General features: G+C 36.3%; 1 protein-coding gene across 1 annotated transcript in view; it reads left to right on the top strand.

Annotated features, from left to right (window-relative positions):
* GRIN3A (glutamate ionotropic receptor NMDA type subunit 3A) overlaps positions 1 to 20,519 on the top strand; it is a 222,343-nt gene that overhangs the window by 131,867 nt on the left and 69,957 nt on the right. The gene's annotated exons all lie outside the window — the stretch shown is intronic.

Below are 20,519 nucleotides of genomic sequence, written 5' to 3'. Positions count from 1 at the left end.
CACTTAAGATACAGAAATGAAAAAAATATAGAACACTGCCCTTAAGGGAAGTGTGAGAGAAATTATATGAAAATCCTCAGCACAATGGCTGGTGACTGACTTGTAACCATGCTCTAACAAATAGTTAAATGTAATTTTCCTTCAAGTATTGTTGATCATAAAAAATTCCCAGTATGAATGGTTATTAAACGCTAAGGTTATCATTTGCTCTAATATCAAAATTCAGGTGGCCAGATGATAGGAAGAGGACAGATTATATCAAACATAAGGCCTGGGGACCCACTCTGATTATTTTTTGTTATACCTCTAACTTTATGCCAGGACTAAATAAATCATTGACTTCTCCAGGAAGAATTACAGCCAACATTTGCCGCATTCAGGATTTATGCATTGACATACATCTTTAAAATAAAGCCTGTGATCATTTTAAAATGGGAAATCTCAGTAGAAACTCAGAAATATTACCACAGAATATGAATTTATTGATAGAATTTACAGACTTATAATAACCCTCCAAGAAAGTATTATAAATTTTAAAATCTTAAAGGAAAATACCACACACACACACACACACACACACACACTGAACTTATCGCACTTCTCTTTATCAGATTAATTAAATCAACCAGCAGGCTACTCTCTGTGTAGAGCCCATAGGGGATACAACGAATAATACAGACAATCTTTGCTCTAAGAAAATGTCTGATTGAAATACAGTTTCCCAGGTTTCTTGGGGGGGGGGGGGAGGGATGTACGGACGATGTTTTTGAAGTCCTTTAACTGAAAATTAACAAATAGTTAAAGAATTTACCATGGGAATCTAAGAGACTAGAGTCACACAGATTGTTGTTTGCATAGATAGTCAGACACATACAGTAAAACTCCTATGTAATGTTCCTTGGACAAAATAATAGTCTAAATAAGGCTGTAATATTTTCCAGGGTGTAATCAAAAAGAGACATCTCAGTATCAAACTCTGTCCCAGAAAACCAAGGACATATAATGAGGAAGTGAGCCCAGAATACTCAAAATGAGCTCAGTGGCTACTTCCAAAGGAAGCAGTGGATAGAATCATACAGGAAAAAGAGATAATATAAATTTTTATGCCATAAAAACTTCTGTTTGGGTTTTACAGTGCAAATAGATTTATTTATTACTTATGGAATTAAATAAATGAATAAGATTTTCATAAAATGAAAGCAGTTAAGATTTTTTATGATATCTATTTCAACAATTCAAACAATGATGTAGAAGGTATCCATGGTTTCTTCTATTCAATTCTTACCCCTTAAGTATCAATATATTCATACTTTGTTTTTACTTACATGACTCATATCATTTCAAGGGCTTGGAAATAAAATTCTGGTCCCAACATTGTCATAATCAAGTCATTGTTCTTAGACAAGTGTCTTAACCTTGGTCAATTTGTACTTCCCCATCTGTTAATAATTAAGAATTTTTAATTAAGTCTTAACATCACCTTGGGTCTAACATTCTAAATTCTAGGAAGAAATAGTCCATTTACAAATGAGCTAGCTAGCTGAAACTTATCAGAAATGAACACAAGAAAAAGAAAAAGAAAAAGCTTATTCAGAATTCAATAAGTGAGCAAATTGTGAAAATCAATTTTTGTTTATTTTGATAAATATTGGGTCTCTTTATGGTACACAACATGATGTTTTGATATTTGTAGATTTTGTGAAGTGATTACACTGAATTTATCCCTAACTAACCTCATATAGCTCTTTTTTTATTATTTTGGTGTTGTGAGAACATTTAACATCTACTCTGTTAGCAAATTTCACAAGGGGACTAAAGTATTATTAACCACAGTTACCATCAGTATATTAAATTCCTAGAACTTACTCATCTTATAACTGAAAGTTTGTATTCTTTGTCCAACATCTCTCCATTCTCTCCTTACATAGCCCCAGAAAACAACCATTCTATTTATTGCTTCTACGAGTTTGATGTCTCTAGATTCCACATGAAAGTGGAATCATTCAGTATTTGTCTTTGTGTGTTTGGCTTAGCATAATGTCCTCTAGGTTGATTTATATCACAAATGTCAGAATTTCCTTTTTTTAGGACAGAATAATTTGTGTGTGTGTATGTGTGTGTGTGTATGTGTATACCACATTATGCATTCACACCTCAACAGACATTTAAGTTGCTTCCTTGTCTTGATTATTATGAATAAAACTGCAGTTAAATGAGAATGGAGATATTTCCTCAAGTTACTGATTTTAATCCCTTTGGATATTTACCCGAAGTAGGATTGCGGGATCATGTAGTAATTCTATTTTTAGTTGTTTGGGAAACTTCATACTGGTTTCCATGATGACTACATTAATTTATAACCCTATCAACTATGTACAAGAGTTGCTATTTCTTTACATCCTCAGCAATACTTACCATTTGTCTTTATTTTATCTATCATAATGGGTGTGAGAGTATTTTGGTTTTATTGCATTTTCCTGTTCATTAGTGATGAGAGGATTTGGTCACATATTAAAAATAGGTGTTGAGAATTTGGTCTCATAGAAAAATGTTTGAGTCATTTGCTTATTTTTAACGGATTATTGAACTTTTCACTATTGAGTTGCACGAGTTCCTTATAAATCTTGAATATTAACCCCCTACTACATATATGGTATCTGAATATTTTCTCCCATTCTGTAGGTTCCCCTTTAATTTTAATGATTGTTTAATTTGCTGTGTAAAAGCTTCTTAGTTTGATGTACCCCTATTTGTTTATGTTTGCTTTTGTTGGTTGTGCTTTTAAAGTCATATTCAGAAAGTTATTGCTAACACCAGTGTCAAGGAAACTTCCTCCTATGTTGTCTTCTAAGATTTTAAGGATTTTAGTTTTTATACTTAAGCCTTTGGTTCACTTTAAGTTGATTTCTGTGAATGGTGTAAGACAAGTGTCCAGTTTCATTCTTTTGCATGTGAATATCCAGTTTTCCCAGCACTATTTGTTAAAGATACTGTCCTTTCCTCATTATAATTTTTGGCACCTTTGTCAAAGATTAGTTTGCCATATATGCATAAATTTATTTCTGAGTTCTCAATTCTGTTCCATTGATCTAGTACCTGTTTTTCAGTTGTAGTCTATTTTGGAATGAGGTAGTGTGGAGCCTTTAGCTTTGTTTTTCTTTCTCAAAATATTTTTGGCTATTTGAGGTCTTCTGTGTTTCCTGAATAATCAACTTTCCTAGCTAAAAAATATGGTGTTATTTTTAAATGACTACTGATATAACAGATTATCTTACAACAATCAAATAGCCACTACTCACAATTATTTTTTAAACCAATGAAATACATATAACTTGTGTAATGGTGTAATTAACATAATAAATTTTTAGGGTCTGAGTCAAATTTTATCCTTTCTTTTTCTACACTATGAGCATGACATTCATCATTCGCCTGCTTCTATCTGGTCACCAGAGAGACAGTTCAGGAGCTAACTGGCTCCTCCAGTTTTTACCTAGCCAGTTTCTACACCTAAAACAGAAACCGTTCAATTCATGTTTCTAGTTCATTTGTTGTGAGGATTCCTCAAGACAGAGAAACAGAACTGACATTCAGGTTAAGTTCCAGTTGCAGTATGTTCAATATGTATGTGACATAGCACCATTTAACTGTCTAATCTTAACCAAATTGCTAAATTTCACTGATCCTCATTTTTCTCAGCTGAAAATTTTATAAAACATTGCATTTTTTGTTGCTGCATGAAATTTTTCTCAGATTTGCAGAAGGAGCAGGAAGAAAACGAAAATGCCTTTTAAACTCAGCTGACTGCTGCCCTCTGGCTTGGCTCACAGAGCAAAATGCTCCTTTAGTTGTGCTGCTCTTGTGATGCATTTAATAGGAGCAAATGTGCTGAATGAAAAAATAAAGATAAGCAAACAGCAGTTCAGTCATAAACTGGGAGATGGTCTCAGGTGGAAAAGTTGGGAGGAATGCAACAGACAGGCAGCCCTAGGGGGAGGTGAGGGAAAGGACAGACATCCTCTCCTCCTGAATGCACTTACTCAGTGTAGAGGCCTGAATTTTGGGGGGACCTTCCATCATAATAGCTCTATCGCAGATTCCCTTCACACTCCAGAGCAAAGCCAGATTGCTTCTTCAGCCATTGCAAATGAAATTATGAGAAACAGCTAACTCACTCCCATTGGCTAACCGAAAAGAAAAATAAAGCCAGAAATAAAGAAATGCCCTTCTTACTATCATTAAGTATTTAAACTTTCTGTTTGTCTCATGTTTCGCTTGAGCACGCTCCCTAAGAGGATGGTTTCCTGAGATCTGGGCTGTGAAAATGCTGACCTTTAGGCTGAACCTCCTACTGCTAGTTTTGCACCCAATCCACCTTGAATGAAGGCCAAATTGGACATGCTCTAATATCTAATTCTCCTGAGTTATATAATTAAATAAAAACTGGCATTGAAATTATTCCATTGCCATGAAGGTTTGAATAGAGTTGTGCCAAAAGACTTACATCACTAAACTGAAGGTAAATTTATAACTGTTTTCATTCATTTGCATTTAATCAGCCCAGAATTGCTGACTCTAGGTTCAGCAAGAACCTTATTGCCTGCTTAGTCTACAGGCTACAGTACACTGCTGGTGATGGGAATGACTCAAGTAAGAAGTTTGAGTTCCACATACCATAGATCATTTTTAACCTTGAAGTTTGGCTAAATGCAAGTCAATTACGTTAACAAAATCCAGGGTTATTCTAACACCACTGGCTTAAAGGAATCCTCCCTTTAGTAAGAGGCTTCAGTCCTGACCTCAGCTGACCTGGTTCGAGCCCAAATTCTCCCACTTACAGGGGAATCATATCTTACAAGTAATTATGACCTAAAGTAAAACATATGGTCATAATTGCCTTTAAAAATCTTTGTGAGACAATATCTTTTTTTTACTTATTTTTTAAAGATTTATTTGTTTGAAAGAGTTAGAGAGAGAGAGAGAGATCTTTTATCAGCTGTGTCATTCACCAGATGGTTACAGTGGCCAGCGCTGGGCCAGGCCTGAGCCAGGAGCCAGAAGCCAGGAGCCAGGAGCTTACTTCCTGTATCCCACATTGATAGCAGGGGCCCAAGCTCTTCAGCCATCTTTTGCTGCTTTTCCCAGACCATTAGCAGGGGATTGGATTGGAAGTGGAGCAGCCGGGACATTAACTGGCACCCATATGGGATGCCAGCTCCTGTGAGATAATATCTTATATGATTGTTGGGGACCTACGATTACCTCTAAAGTATGTATAACAAGTGATTCCAACAGCATGGACTAATGAGCCTGAGTAAAGTTATTTCATGTCTCTGAGTTTCATTTCCCACATTCATGAACTGGGTTCATTAAAGAATTTACCTTTAGGGGCACAGCAGGGTTGAAATGAGATCATAAATATGGAGGCCTAGCCCATATCAGGACAATAAATGATAGATCTACTAGCACTAAGATTGCTAGTGGCTACTTAAGCTCCCACAATGGGCTGTTGGCTATGTGTACAATAGCTGTTTTGCAGATGAAGGAACAGAGCCTTACAGTAGGTAAGGAAATAGCTGATAAAACCAAAACTTTTGTACTGTGTACTAGAGTGGTCTAGAATGTAAATAGTAGGGCCACATAGGACCTAGCCCAATCATTTACTGACTCCATAAATTTAGATAAGTTAATTTGCTGCTCTGTGCCTCAAAAATGCAGTCTATAAAATAGGTATATAATAATAGAGTAAATGTCATGGGATTGTTGCAAGAATTTTGAAAGTTTATATAAGTGTGTCCAAAGCATTTAAATATTTCCTGAGATGTGGTAAGCTACATATCATCCTCATCATCAATTTTATGATTATGATGATTATGACTGTAATTCTCCTATGCTTCTTTGTTTAGAAACACCAGTAGTGCTGGTAACACAAATCATGAAATAATTAGCCTGACATGTTAGGAAGAAATGGGCTTGGTTTCAGAAGATTACTCAACATAAAATGGAATTTTCTTCCTTATTTTTTCAGGCTTTTTTTTTTCAAATTGACAAATAAAAATGTATATGTTCCTCACATATAACCTGCTGCTTTAAAGTATTTCATATATATCATAGGATGGTAAAATCTAGCCAAGCAAAAGCTGTCATTTAGTTATTTAGTTATATACACAGTTCTTATGTTATGGTGAGAACATTTAACATCTACTCAGCATTTTTCCAGAATACATCACCATTAGCTATAGCCATCATACTTTGTATAATAAGTCCCTTGAACTTTTTTTTAAATTTTTATTTAATAAATATAAATTTCCAAAGTACAACTTTGGATTATAGCGGCTTTTTCCCCCCATAACCTCCCTCCAACCTGCAGCCATCCCATTTCCCGCTCCCTCTCCCGTCCCATTCACATCAAGATTCATTTTTAATTATCTTTATATACAGAAGATCAATTTAGTACATACTAAGTAAAGATTTCAACAGTTTGCACCCACACAGAAACACAAAGTATAAAGTACTGTTTGAGTACTAGTTATACCATTAATTCTCATAGTATAACACATTAAGGACAGAGATCCTAATTGGGGAGTAAGTGCACAGTAACTCCTGTTGTTGATTTAACAATTGACACTCTTTTTTCTTTGTTTTTTGACAGGCAGAGTTAGACAGTAAGAGAGAGAAAGAGAGAAAGGTCTTGCTTTTCCATTGGTTCACCCCGCAAATGGCCACCATGGCTGGCATGCTACAGCCAGCACACTGCACCAATCCGAAGCCAGGAGCCAGGTGCTTACTCCTGGTCTCTGGACTGGAAGAGGAGCAACCAGGACAGAATCTGGCACCCCAACCGGGACTAGAACCTGGGGTGCTGGCGCCGCAGGTGGAGGATTAGCCAAGTGAGCCGCGGCGCCAGCCAACAGTTGACACTCTTCTGACGTCAGTAATCACCTGAAGCTTTTGTCATGAGCTGCCAAGGCTATGGAAGCCTCTTGAGTTCACCAACTCCAATATTATTTAGCCAAGCCCATTGTCCAAGTGGAAGTTCTCTCCTCCCTTCAGAGAAAGGTACCTCCTTCTTTGATGGACCATTCTTTCTGCTGGGATCTCTCACTCACAGAGATCTTTCATTTAGGTTTTGTTGTTGTTGTTGTTGTTGTTTTTGCCAGAGTGTCTTGGCTTTCCATGCCTAAAATACTCTCATGGGCTTTTTAGCAGCATCAGAATAACTGATTCTGAGGCCAGAGTGCTGTTTAGGACATCTGCCATTCTATGAGTCTGCTGTGTATCCTGCTTCCCATGTGGATTATTCTCTCCTTTTTAATTCTATCAGTTAGTATTAGCAGACACTAGTCTTGCTTATGCGATCCCTTTGACTCTTAACCCTATCATTATGATCAATTATGAACTAAAACTGATCACTTTGACTAGTAAGATTCCATTGGTACATGCCACCTTGATGGGATTGAATTGGAATTCCCTGACAGGTTTCTAACTCTATCATTGGGGTAAGTACGATTGAGCACGTGCCAAACTGCGCATCTCCTCCCTCTATTATTCCCGCTCATATTTAATGGGGATCACTTTTCAGTTAAATTTAAATGACTAAGAATAATTTTTTATTAATTAAAGAGTTCAACCAATGGTATTAAGTAGAACAAAAAAAAAATACTAAAAGGAATCAAGTAGTAAGTTGTCCCTCGACAGTCAGGACAAGGGCTGATCAAGTCATTGTTTCTCATAGTGTCAGTTTCATTTCAACAGGTTTCCTTTTAGGTGCTCAGTTAGTTGTCACAGATCTGGGAGAACATATATTTGTCCCTTTGGGACTGGCTTATTTCACTCAGCATGATGGTTTCCAGATTCCTCCATTTTGTTGCAAATGACCGGATTTCATTTTTCTTTACTGCTGCTGTATAGTATTCTATAGAGTACATGTCCCATAATGTCTTTATCCAGTCTTCTGTTGATGGGCATTTAGGTTGATTCCATGTCTTAGCTATCGTGAATTGAGCTGCAATAAACATTGAGGTGCAGACAGCTCTTTTATTTGCCAATTTAATTTCCTTTGGGTAAATTCCAAGGAGTGGGATGGCTGGGTTGTCTTGTAGGTTTACATTCAGGTTTCTGAGGAATCTCCAAACTGACTTCCATAGTGGCTTTACCAGTTTGCATTCCCTTGAACTTTTTTGAAACGTACCTAACTGTAGTTTCGTATTCTTTTATTGAAAAATTTGCCAACCCACATGCCAACTTCCCCAACCTCTTGTAACCACCATTCTTTCTACTTCCACAAGATAAGCTTTTTTAGATTTTATGTATGAGTAAAATCACATAGTATTTGTCTTTCTTTTACTGGCTTTTTTCATTTAATATAATGTCTTCCAGATTCATCCATGATGTCATAAATGACAGGATTTCATGCTTTTTAAGTAAGGCTGGATAGTATTCCATTGTGTGTGTCTGTATTCTCATGTATGTTATATATATTTTTTCATAATATATGTATTTAATATATACTCTATCTGTTCATCAGTTGATGAGCACTTAGGTTGAGTCAGTGTCTGGGCTATTGTTAATAGTGCTGCAGTAAACATGAGAGTGCAGATGTCTCTTTCATGTACTATTTCCTTTACTTTATCCAAAGGATATCCTTCATTCAAAGGATATTTACTCAGTAAGGAGATTATTGCATCATATGTAGCTAAATTGTTAATTTTTTCAGGAACTATACAGTTTTCCACTTGAGTAAGATTAAATTACATTCCCGCCAGTAGTGTGCAAGTATTCCCTTTTCTTCACATCCTCACCAACAGTTGATATCTTTGGTGTTTATGATAATAGCCATCCTAACATGAGTAGGACTATCTTATTGTGGTTTTCACTTGCATTTCCCTGTTGACTAGTGATATTGAGGACTTTTTTTCATGTTTCTATTGGTCATTGAGTAGGTCATTTCTTTTTTATTATTTTTTTACTTTTATTAATAAATATAAATTTCCAAAGTACAGTTTATGGATTACATTGGTTCCCCCCCCCATAACTCCCCTCCCACTCGCACCTCTCCCATCTCCTGCCCCCTCTCCCATCCCATTCACATCAGGATTCATTTTCAATTATCTTTATATACAGAAGATCGATTTAGTATTTATTAAGTAATGATTTCATCAGTTTATACCCACACTGAAAATAAAGTGTAAAATACTGTTTCAGTACTAGTTATAGCATTAATTCACATTGGACAATACATTAAGGACAGAGATCCCACATGAGGAGTAAGTACACAGTGACTCCTGTTGTTGACTTAACAATTTGACACTCTTGTTTATGGTGTCAGTAATCACCCTAGGCTCTAGTCATGAGTTGCCAAAGCTATGGAAGCCTTTTGAGTTCGCCGACTTTGATCTTATTCAGTCAAGGTCATAGTCAAAGTGAAAGTTCTCTCCTCCCTTCAGAGAAAGGTACCTCCTTCTTTGATGGCCCATTCTTTTCTTAAGACCTACTCAGGCTTTTTGTCCATTTTTAAATTATGTCATTTATTATCTTGCTATTGAGTTGAGTTCCTTATATATTTAGGATAATAACCCTTTATCAAATGTATATTGTGCAAATATTTCTCTCAATTTGAAGGTTATCTCTTCACTCCATTGTTTCATTTGCTGTGAAGAAATGTTTTAGTTTGATATTCTATTTGTCTATTTTTACATTTGTTGCTAGTGCTTTCCAGGTTACATCCAAAGTAAATCATTTTCCAGATTAATTTCAGAGATTTTTCCTGTGTTCTTCTAACACTGACATAGTTTTGGGTCTTACCTTTAAATATTAAATTAACTTTTAGGTTATTTTCACATACAGTATGAAAAAAGAATTGAATTTCACTCTTCTGGATATGGCTATCCAGTTTTCCTAGCACCATTTACTGAAGAAACTGTCCTTTCCCTGCTGTGTGATCTTGGCACTTTTGTTAAAACTGGTTGGCTGTAAATGAATGAATTTATTTCTGGACTCTCTATTCTCTCCCACTGGTCTATGTGTCTGTTTAAAATGAGACTTAAGGGAGATTTCTCAACAAGACAATTGGAAGGGGCTCAGTGAACTGAAAAAGAAAGGCTGTTGCAGATGAAAAGAATAAGAAGACATTGAAACCAGGGTCAGAGAAGAAGTACAACAAAATGACTTGCTTGAAAGAAAGAGGAGATAGAAAAAGGTAGATAGAAAGAAAAAGGTAGATAGAAGTTTGTGTCTAAAGGCAGAAACCACCTGACTTCATGTCAGTAGGCTCTTCTCTTGTAATATATATATAAGTGAGAGAGAAGATGGCAAGGTTATCCAAGGACTCAGTGAATGAAAATTTTGATGCTATTTTATGGATATTGCTGAGGAAATTTAATTCATAAAATTATTCCTTAGAAAAGGAAATAAGACTGAAAGCATTTCATAGTAGATTTGAAACTGTGGTAGAACATGGGATACTCTAATGAAGAAATAAAGAGCCATTATTTTATTTTATCAGTCATATTCATGAGAGGAATTGATAGATAATGTTTGACCTGAGTTAGGATTTTTCAAGCTCACTTTTGCATTATTTGGGTGACCACAGAAAAGTCATTTCTTCATTATTTTCATGATGGACCTAAATTTCTTTGTATTGATCAGGAAGTAGTGTGAGACCTGAGCCTGGATCAAGGTGTAACTATTTTAAATTAGGCCTCCATCTTGTAAATTGGGCCTGACCAGGCCCAGAACCCTAAGCCAGAAGCTCCTAAAAGTAAATAAATGAACTCCCCTTGTGATAAACTCTCCTAGCAACAGCCGATTAACTGATAACAGAGAAATACCTAGAGTTCCTTGTCTTCTCAGGGCAGATAAGGTGATTGATAGCTACCTGAGACCCTGCAGTTAGGCACGTACACCCCAGCAGCTCGGACCCTATGCTCGGCCAATCAATTCAAAAGGCATCAACCCCAAAGCCATCCAACCACCTTTAGTAGGTCCGTTCCCGCCACTGGATGCACTAATCAATTCTAAGAGATGTCCTTTGAATTTCTCGCGGGATGAGATGATTTGCTAAATGGTACCATGATGTATAGAATGTCTCTGAAAACCCTATAAAAACCCTGTTAACTGGAGGGTCGGGGCTCTCAACTCAGACCCGCTGCGTTGGTTTTGATTGAGAGTCCAGGCCCCGACCTGCAATAAAACTCTCGTGTGCTTTACAGCGGTATCGGCTCCTTGGTGGTCTTTGGGGACAACTGAACTGGGCATAATAGTAGTATATATAATATTCAGATAAAAAGGCTCTGGGATCAGGCTGGAGTCAGTCCAAGTTCAAAACTCCCTATTGGGGGCCAGAACTGTGGCTCAGCAGGTTAACACCCTGGCCTGAAGCAACAGTATCCCTTATGGGTGCTGGTTCAGGTCCCGGCTGCTCCTCTTCTGATCAAGCTCTCTGCTGTGGCCTGGGATAGCAGTGGAAGATGGCCCAAGTCCTTGGGCCCCTTGCACCCACGTGGGAGACCTGGAAGAAGCTCCTGGCTCCTGGCTTCGGATCGGCACAGCTCCATTGCAGCCATCTGGGGAGTGAACCAGCGGATGGAAGACCTCTCTCTGTCCCTACCTCTCTCTCTGTAACTCTGTCTTTCAAATAAATTAAAAAAAAAAAACCCTATTATGCTTACAAGCTGAGTTACCTGGGAAAAATTATGTAAACTAACCCTATTTTCTCTTGTAAAATTTGGAGATGACAAATATTGTTCAGTTATCATCATCATTATGAGATTTAAAGTATATAATACAAATTAAGGTATTTTCATAATGCTTGGCACATGGAAAATGCTTAATAAAAGGAAATTAGCTGTGTTGTTATTTATAAAAATAAATGCAGTAAAATTATCTCTAACATCTCCTCTTGCTATTCATCTTTCCCTTAACCTGGGCTCTATATTATTATAGTCTCCTGTCTTGACTCGTTCCCTAACCTCCACCTGTAAACCAAGTAGAGTAGGAAAAAGAAGCATTAAGATGGACAATGTGGCTTCAGAAATGTGCATGTGTAGGGGAGGAAGATGAAATATGTGTGCAGTCGAGAGAAAAAGCAGGGCTCAGGCCCACTACAGGCTTCATCAAAATTGCTAGATGTTGAAATCAAGAATTTGAACACCATAGCACACAGGATGAATGTCTTATTTTAAGGAATATAGCCAATCCATCTATTTTTCCTTTTATGAATAGAACACAGAAGTCATCAGACTATGTATTATGAATAGAATAATAAGGCATGGGTGTACTTTGTAAATAGTACAGTTCAAATGTTGCTCTTCTTGCTCTTGTTTCTATAACTGTGACAAATATCTGGTTTAAAATCCCAACAAGTATGGTATGGGCTGTTTGTCTTATTTCTGTAAATTGGCATTAGTCCTTTGAATTAAATTGCTCATTAGGTTTGAGGAATGCCTATCTTATCAATAGCTTCTCAAAGAAGAAAAATTTTTCCTGAAGGCAGTTATATTTTACTAGAGAACAATAATAAATAATATAGTAAGAAGAAGTAAACTGGAGACTAATAATACTTGTTCTCAGATTTCTGGATTCATTTCCTTGATCTGCCACTCTGTGGTGGTCTGGCCTTGAACAAGTTGCTTGATCACTTCAAGTTTCAGTTACTGCATCTTTAAAGCAGGGATAATGACTGTACATACACAAAGTTATTCTGTAAAGAGTAAATGAGGTGATGAATTTAAGATCTTGGCACAGTTCCTGGAATGAAGGAGGTACTCAATAAAGGTTAGCTATTATCATTATTAAAATAATGGAAGACATAATATAGAAAATAAATAACTCTAGCTTTGGTGAGAAGGCAGATATACAAAGCCTGTATCACAGGATGAGGAATGGAGGAAAACACAAAGGAGACAGAATGCACAAAGAACTCAGCTGACATGAGTAGGCATGCTACTCATGTAGTTCTCATAACTGCAGGCCCATAAAGGCTGATCCAATAGATCTACCCCTGGGACGTGATTTAAAATTAATCCTAGTGTCATAGTAATGCTAAAATTTGAAGTTTTGTGACTGGATCCTTCCCATTACTAGTTCTAGAAAGAAACAAAGAACTTTAGTTGTTGGGACCTCCAGTTGTAAGACTGATCCCCAGTCTTAGCTGGAAATGAGAAGTGTCCTCAAACTAAAGCCTCACACAGGCAGTTCCAGGAAGTCTGCTGAGGTTTATCATACCTGCTTCTGTTCATTCACCTGAAAAGGTGACTCTTCCTAAGTGACCACTAGGATTATAGAATAGAGAGGAAATTTTAAATATGAGAGTCAAGAAGCTAGTCAGTGTCATATTGACCATAACAGAAGCTGGCCAACATTTTCTGTATGGGCCAGATAGTGAATATTTTAGGGTTTATGGGACATACGCTCTCTTTTATACCTGCTCAGCTCTGCTATTATACAAAAGCAGCAATAGACAATATGTAAATTTGAATGGATGTGTCTGTCTTCCATAGAACTTGATTTACAAAAACAGGTAGCAGGCTGGATTTGGCCCTTGGACCATAGTTTGCTGACCCCTAGTCTGTATAAGAGACTTGATGCAATGATTCAAGTTGTTGGAAGGACCTGGGCTAAAGCTTATATAAATCAAACATGATATCAAAGAATGTTGTTGTCTTGATATTAGCTGGCCTAACATAGAGATCTTCAAACTGGAAATGAATGGTGAGGCAGTAAATTGCCTACCTTCAAATAGGGAGAGCAGCCTCTGTAGATTAAAATAGGAATGATGTAGAAAAAAATAATTGCAGCATAAGTTGTACTCAGTAATTCACATTGAAAATATTATTTGGTAGGGCTCAGTAAAATTATTTGGAGTCTTTCTTTCCTGTATTCTAATGTTCAGAGTGTGAATGATAACTAAGTTAAACATCCTTGTTTTTCTTGGACGGTTCTAGTATTATCTCTGTATAATTGTCAGTAGTACTCTCTTTCAAACAAGTATCTAGTTTGCATTATGCATTATTTGACCACAACTATAATACTTCTTCAATTGTGGCAAAAATATGTATATATTATTTAACATTTCACCAAAACTTTGACAATAATATCAGTCTATAAAGTACAGAATATGGTGCTAGATTAGGGTAAGTGAAGGCTTCAAGTCAGTCATATTCAAAGCCAACCTTATCACTTTCTGTTAGACATAGATAATGTGCTAAATTTCCCAAATTTCAGATCCTCATATGGAAAAATAAATAATAAAAATAGCAATATATATTTAAATATATTAGCATATAGGAAATATTCAAAGTGTTGGCTGTTGTTTCATTATTATTTTAATTATTATTATTATATTCAGATAGAATGCATTGGTTGAGTGGTGTCACAGACATCTTTCACATTCCAAAGATATGCCTTGAGAGGAATGATTTCCTTGTCATAGGAGACAGCTTAAAAGGTACTAAACAGTGATGTCATAAACAAAATCTTTTTTTTTCTTTTTTTCTTTTTTTGTACAGGCAGAGTGGACAGTGAGAGAGGGAGACAGAGACTTGGTTCACCCTCCAATGGCCGCCACAGCTGGCGCACTGTGGCTGGCGCACCACACTGATCCGAAGGCAAGAGCCAGGTGCTTCTCCTGGTCTCCCATGCGGGTGCAGGGCCCAAGAACTTGGGCCATCCTCCACTGCACTCCCGGGCCACAGCAGAGAGCTGGCCTGGAAGAGGGGCAACCGGGACAGAATCTGGCGCCCCAACTGGGACTAGAACCTGGTGTGCCAGCGCCGCAAGGCGGAGGATTAGCCTATTGAGCCACGGCGCCGGCTTATAAACAAAATCTTGCTACCAAAGTCTGATCTGTGAACTATGGTTGGCATCAATTGGGTGCTTGTTGATCCAAAATCTTAGGCTTCAACTTAGATTTAATTCATCAAAATATACAGTTTGAAGAAATCCCAGCTAGTATATTTTGCTTTGCTCTAAAGTATTCCGCAATTAGCAGATAATTACAGTACATTGATGACTTTTAAGCCCCTCGGCCCTGATATCTTCTGATATTACAGAATCCATATGTTTTAAGCAGATAAAATAATGGCAATGGGAGGAGCTATGGTTCAAGATCTAGTATGTCCCATTCCATTGCACAAGTTAAGAATGATCCTTTCCACCCAGTTCCAAAGAACATTGTACCAGGTCAAGTGACTATGTTCCACTTATGATTTAAATATCAATCTTGGTTAGATATAAATGTAGACCTTTAGTGAACATACTCAGTATTGGGATTGTTTTGACTCTAAAATAGGATATCAACCTTGGATATAGAAGCTTGCTTCCTGAGTTTGCTTCTATTTGTTTTGAGTCACATCTTGGCTTTCTGGGAAATGTCTATCTCATTGTTCTCCACATGCTCCAGGTAGAGATCAGTATTCCATTAATACTGAACAATTCACATACAAATAGATAGTTTAACCTTAGATATTTCCCCAAAACCCAAAGCAGTTGACATAAATATAAACAGAATTGGAAGAGCCAGTGAAGTATTCAGCTGAGACTTTAAGAAACGCTTCTCTCTCGAGGACTTCCTGGTGATGGTTGTAATGCAGTTCAGTTGCTTTAGTTGTTTGTATACTTTTATCCTCCATCCTTGATGCAGACTTTTTGACATTCCTGGCTATTCGATTTATACAGAGAATGGACTATGTTGGCCCACTGGGTTACATCAATTGCTTCTTAGATCCCTTTTCTGGTTCTATTTTTCTTTGATTGCTGAGTAGCCTGCTGTTGTTGGTTTTCTTTTTCCATTAGAATCTCACGGAGAAATAAAAGATAATATCTTGTTTTGAAAGTATTAATGTAAGCATTAAAGGAATAGAAATTATTTTTAAGAGGGAAGACAGGTAACATGAAATGTGATGAAAGTATACAATTTGTAATGTGTTGACTGTAAGGGAATTCTATTTTTAATAATGATGAATCATTTATTATTCCTATATGCCTATATTTGTTATTCATCTCCTATATGCCTAACATATATGGTATGATGATAATGATGATGATGGTGATGGTGAACAGTCTCTTCAACAAATGGTGCTGGGAAAACTGGATTTCCACATGCAGAAGTATGAAATAAGACTCCTACCTTACACCTTACACAAAAATCCACTCAACATGGATTAAAGATCTAAATCTATGACCCGACGCCAAAAAATTATTAGAGAACATGGAGAAACACTGCAAGATATAGGCACAGGCAAAGACTTCTTGGAAAAGACCTCAGAGGCATAGGCAGTCAAAGCCAAAATTAACAATTGGGATTACATCAAATTGAGAAGTTTCTGTCCTGCTAACGAAACACTCAGGAGTGAAGAGGCAACCAACAGAATGGGAGAAAATATTTGCAAACTATGCAACAGTTAAAGGATTAATAACCAGAATCTACAAAGAAATCAAGAAACTCCACAACAACAAAACAAACAACCCACTTAAGAGATGGGCCAAGAACCTAAATAGACATTTTTCAAAGGAGGAAATCCAAATGGCCAACAGACACATGAAAAAATGTTCAGGATCACTAGCCATCAGGGAAATGCAAATCAAAACCACAATGAGGTTTCATCTCACCCCAGTTAGAATGGCTCACATTCAGAAATCTACCAACAACAGATGCTGGCAAGGATGTGGGGAAAAAGGCACACTAATCCACTTTGGTTGGAATGCAAACTAGTAAAACCACTATGGAAGTCAGTCTGGAGATTCCTCAGAAACCTGACTATATCCCTACCACATGACCCAGCCACCCCACTCCTTGGAATTTACCCAAAGGAAATTAAATTGGCAAATAAAAGAGCTGTCTGCACCTCAATGTTTATTGCAGCTCAATTCACAATAGCTAAGACATGGAATCAACCTGAATGCCCATCAACAGAAGACTGGATAAAAAAATTATAGGATATGTACTCTATAGAATACTACACAGTGGTAAAAAAAAAAAAAAGCACATACACACACAATGAAATCTGGTCATTTGCAATAAAATGGAAGAATCTGGAAAACATCATGCTGAGTGAAATAAGCCAGTCCCAAAGGGACAAATATTGTATGTTCTCCCTGATTGGTGACAACTAACTGAGCACCTAAAAGGAAACCTGTTGAAGTGAAATGGACACTGAGAAACAATGACTTGATCAGCCCTTGTCCTGACTGACGAGGATCAGCTTACTATTTTATACCTTTTAATATTTTCCTTTTCTACTTAATACCATTGGTTGAACTCTTTAATTAACACACAGTTATTCTTAGGAGTTTAAATCCAACTGAAAATTGACCCCTGTTAAAAATAAGAGTAGGAATAATAGAGGGAGGAGATGTACAGTTTGGCACATGCTCACTTGGACTTACCCCTCAGGGTAAAGCTAGAAACGTGCCATGGGACTCCAAATCCCATTAAGTTGGCAGGTACCAATGCCATCTTATTAGTTAAACTGATCAGTTAAAGTTCATAATTGATCATAATGATAGGATTAAGTGTCAAAGGAATCACATAAATAAGACCAGTGTCTGCTAATAATAATTGATAGATTTAAAAAGGAGAGAACAATCCAACATGGGAAGCAGGATACACAGCAGACTCATAGAATGGCAGATGTCCTAAACAGCACTCTGGCCTCAGAATCAGCGCTTAAGTTATTCGGATGCTGCTAAAAAGCCCATGAGAGTATTCTAGGCATGGAAATCCAAGACACTCTGGCAAAAAATGAAAGATCTCTGTGAGTGAGATCCCAGCAGAAAGAATGGGCCATCAAAGAAGGAGGTACCTTTCTCCAAAGGGACGAGAGAACTCACTTTGACTATGGCCTTGTCTAAATAAGGTCGGAGTTTGTGAACTCAAGAGGCTTCCATAGCCTTGGCAGCTCATGACAAGAGCTTTGGGTGATTACTGATATCATAAATAAGATTGTCAATTGTTAAATCAACAACAGGAGTCACTGTGCACTTACTCCCCATGTAGGATCTCTGTCCTTAATGTGTTGTACTATGAGATATATGAGGTATATATATGATATACATCATATATATAATTTATATATATGATATATAAGATATATGAGGTATAACTAGTACTCAAACAGTACTTTATACTTTGTGTGTCTGTGTGGGTGCAGTCTGTTGAAATCTTTCCTTAGTATATACTAAGTTGATCTTCTGTATAAAGATAATTAAAAATGAATCTTAATGAAGAATGAATGGGAGAGGGAGTAGGAGATGGGATAGTTTGTGGGTGGAAGGGTGGTTATGAGGGGTGGGGGAACTGCTATAATCCAAAAGTTGTACTTTTGAAATTTATATTTATTAAATAAAAGTTTTCTAAATAAATTCTTGATCTAGTTATTAAGAAAAGAATCAATATTTGGACAAATAAAATGCTAAAAATTTTGCATTGCTCAAGCCAGAGAGATAATTTTAATATTGTAAGAACTACCAGGAGGTCGAAGGCCCTAGTAGAATAATTATAAAAGGCTAGTGAGTTCTTTGTAATAAAACATCTTTACTCTTGTTGCTGCTATGAGCTGGAAGGCAGAATGATGTGTTGGACAACCAAATGGGTTTTAAATCAAAAAGACTTGGATTATAATCTAGTCCCTACTACTGCTAGCTGTGTGATCCTATGCCAGTTACTTCACTTCCCTGAGCTTCAGTATACTAATCTTTAAAAGGGAGTAATAATAGCACATTTCTTATGAAGCTATTATGAGGATTAAACAAGATAATGAATGTAAGTGCTAAGAACCACATTTAGCACGTACGAAGTATTCAATAAATGTTAGCTATTATTATTTATGCCTCATTAACGTTATACTGGCATAAAACATTAGAATTTGTTTCATTCATGGAGCAATTACTTTAAACACAAAGGTGTGCCATATCACCTACCAACAGTTGTGTATCCAATAACAGTATTATGAGCAACCAAGTGCTGAGAGTTCTTATATGACAGGAATTACAGGTGTTTAATTTTGTGGCCCAAGTAACTGAGTGATATACATAGTAGGCCTTCAATAAATGTTGAGTAAATGAATGAGTAAGACATTTTGCTGATTTAAAAAAATTTTAATTCATAAATGTGATGCATGTTTCTGTAGATAATAGATAAGTAAAAAATAAATGCACTTGCAATTTCACCATCAATGCAACAGCCATTGCTAATATCTTGATATATTTGCTTCCAAGATGTGTATACATATATAACATATAAATAGGATTACAGTATTTAAATAAATATATATATTTAATTTTTGGTCAAGCCATTTAAAAGCTTTTTCTATTTTCCACATGAACATTTGCCTTATTTTATTAAATATACTTCACAAACATGATTTATATTTATACAATTTTCAAGATATTCTGGGATGTACCAAATAGTTTATTTAACTGTAGCCATATTTTTAGACATTTAGTACATTTCAAAACTAGTTCATCTTGAAATACAAGATATTTGTTACCATATTCAGTAAATTCTTAACCTTTGGGCTGTAATCTTGAAGACTTAATTATTTTTAAAAAGAAAAAAATTACAAACACATATTTACACAACATATTGCTTATAATTTCAAGAGATTTATAAATTCCATGAAGCCTATCCATGGATTTCTATCTCCTGAACTTCTGGTCAAAATTATAAGCTATGCCAACATGGAAAAAAAGGATTTTACTATAACAATTGTGGGAAAATATAGTCTCTAAAATGTAACTGACCACAGGATATTTGACTATTTTCATAATATGACCCATTATTACAGTAGTGGTAGTCCAAGAGTTAGATTCTATACCACTCAATGAATAATGTGCCATATGGTTTATCTTCATTACCAGTGATGAAAATCTCAGCAGGACTCCCAATGCTGCCTCTTATCACTGTGAGGTCCTTAGAGACCTATGACATTACTGGGTCCACTCCTCTTTGTTGCTTCTAAAAGTCTTACATACACTGCATTTGAACAAATATACAGCATGACTCAGCATTGGAAAACATAGCTACTTAAAGAAAAGAGATCCTCTCATGATAATTCCTAAAATAAATTCAAGAAACTTGAAAGAAAATATAACATAAGGACTGATAAACATAAAAGGGACATACTTACAGTATTTGTTAAGATATTTTTATGCTATCAGGATGTATAGTTTTAACTTGCCTTTTGTGTAGTTTTAACCAAAGTGTATCATAATCTTTCATTCATTATCTTAATAACATGAGTATACCTTGTCATATATGCAATTTACACCAATGAGGCTCTTTCTACAGGCCAATTTATATAGCTTCTAAAGAATTCTAATAGCTTCTTAAGATAAAGCTAAAAAATTACTTTGTATTTTTTTTAATTATTGCCATCTGTTTTTTTTTTTCTGGACATACAAGCATTACCAATGAGAAAGCTTGGATCTGAAAGAGCATAGACCTGTGTCTGGATAGCTCTATGTGCATATTTATGCCTGTGCATATTTGAAGAGCTCTAAAATATCACTAGCTTCCAAAGAAT

This window comes from Oryctolagus cuniculus, chromosome 1 (assembly GCF_051225735.1).
Source record: "Oryctolagus cuniculus isolate XC-2025 breed Fujian yellow rabbit chromosome 1, ASM5122573v1, whole genome shotgun sequence".
NCBI classification, from domain to species: Eukaryota; Metazoa; Chordata; class Mammalia; order Lagomorpha; family Leporidae; genus Oryctolagus; species Oryctolagus cuniculus.
This window is presented reverse-complemented; position numbering and strand designations above follow the sequence as displayed.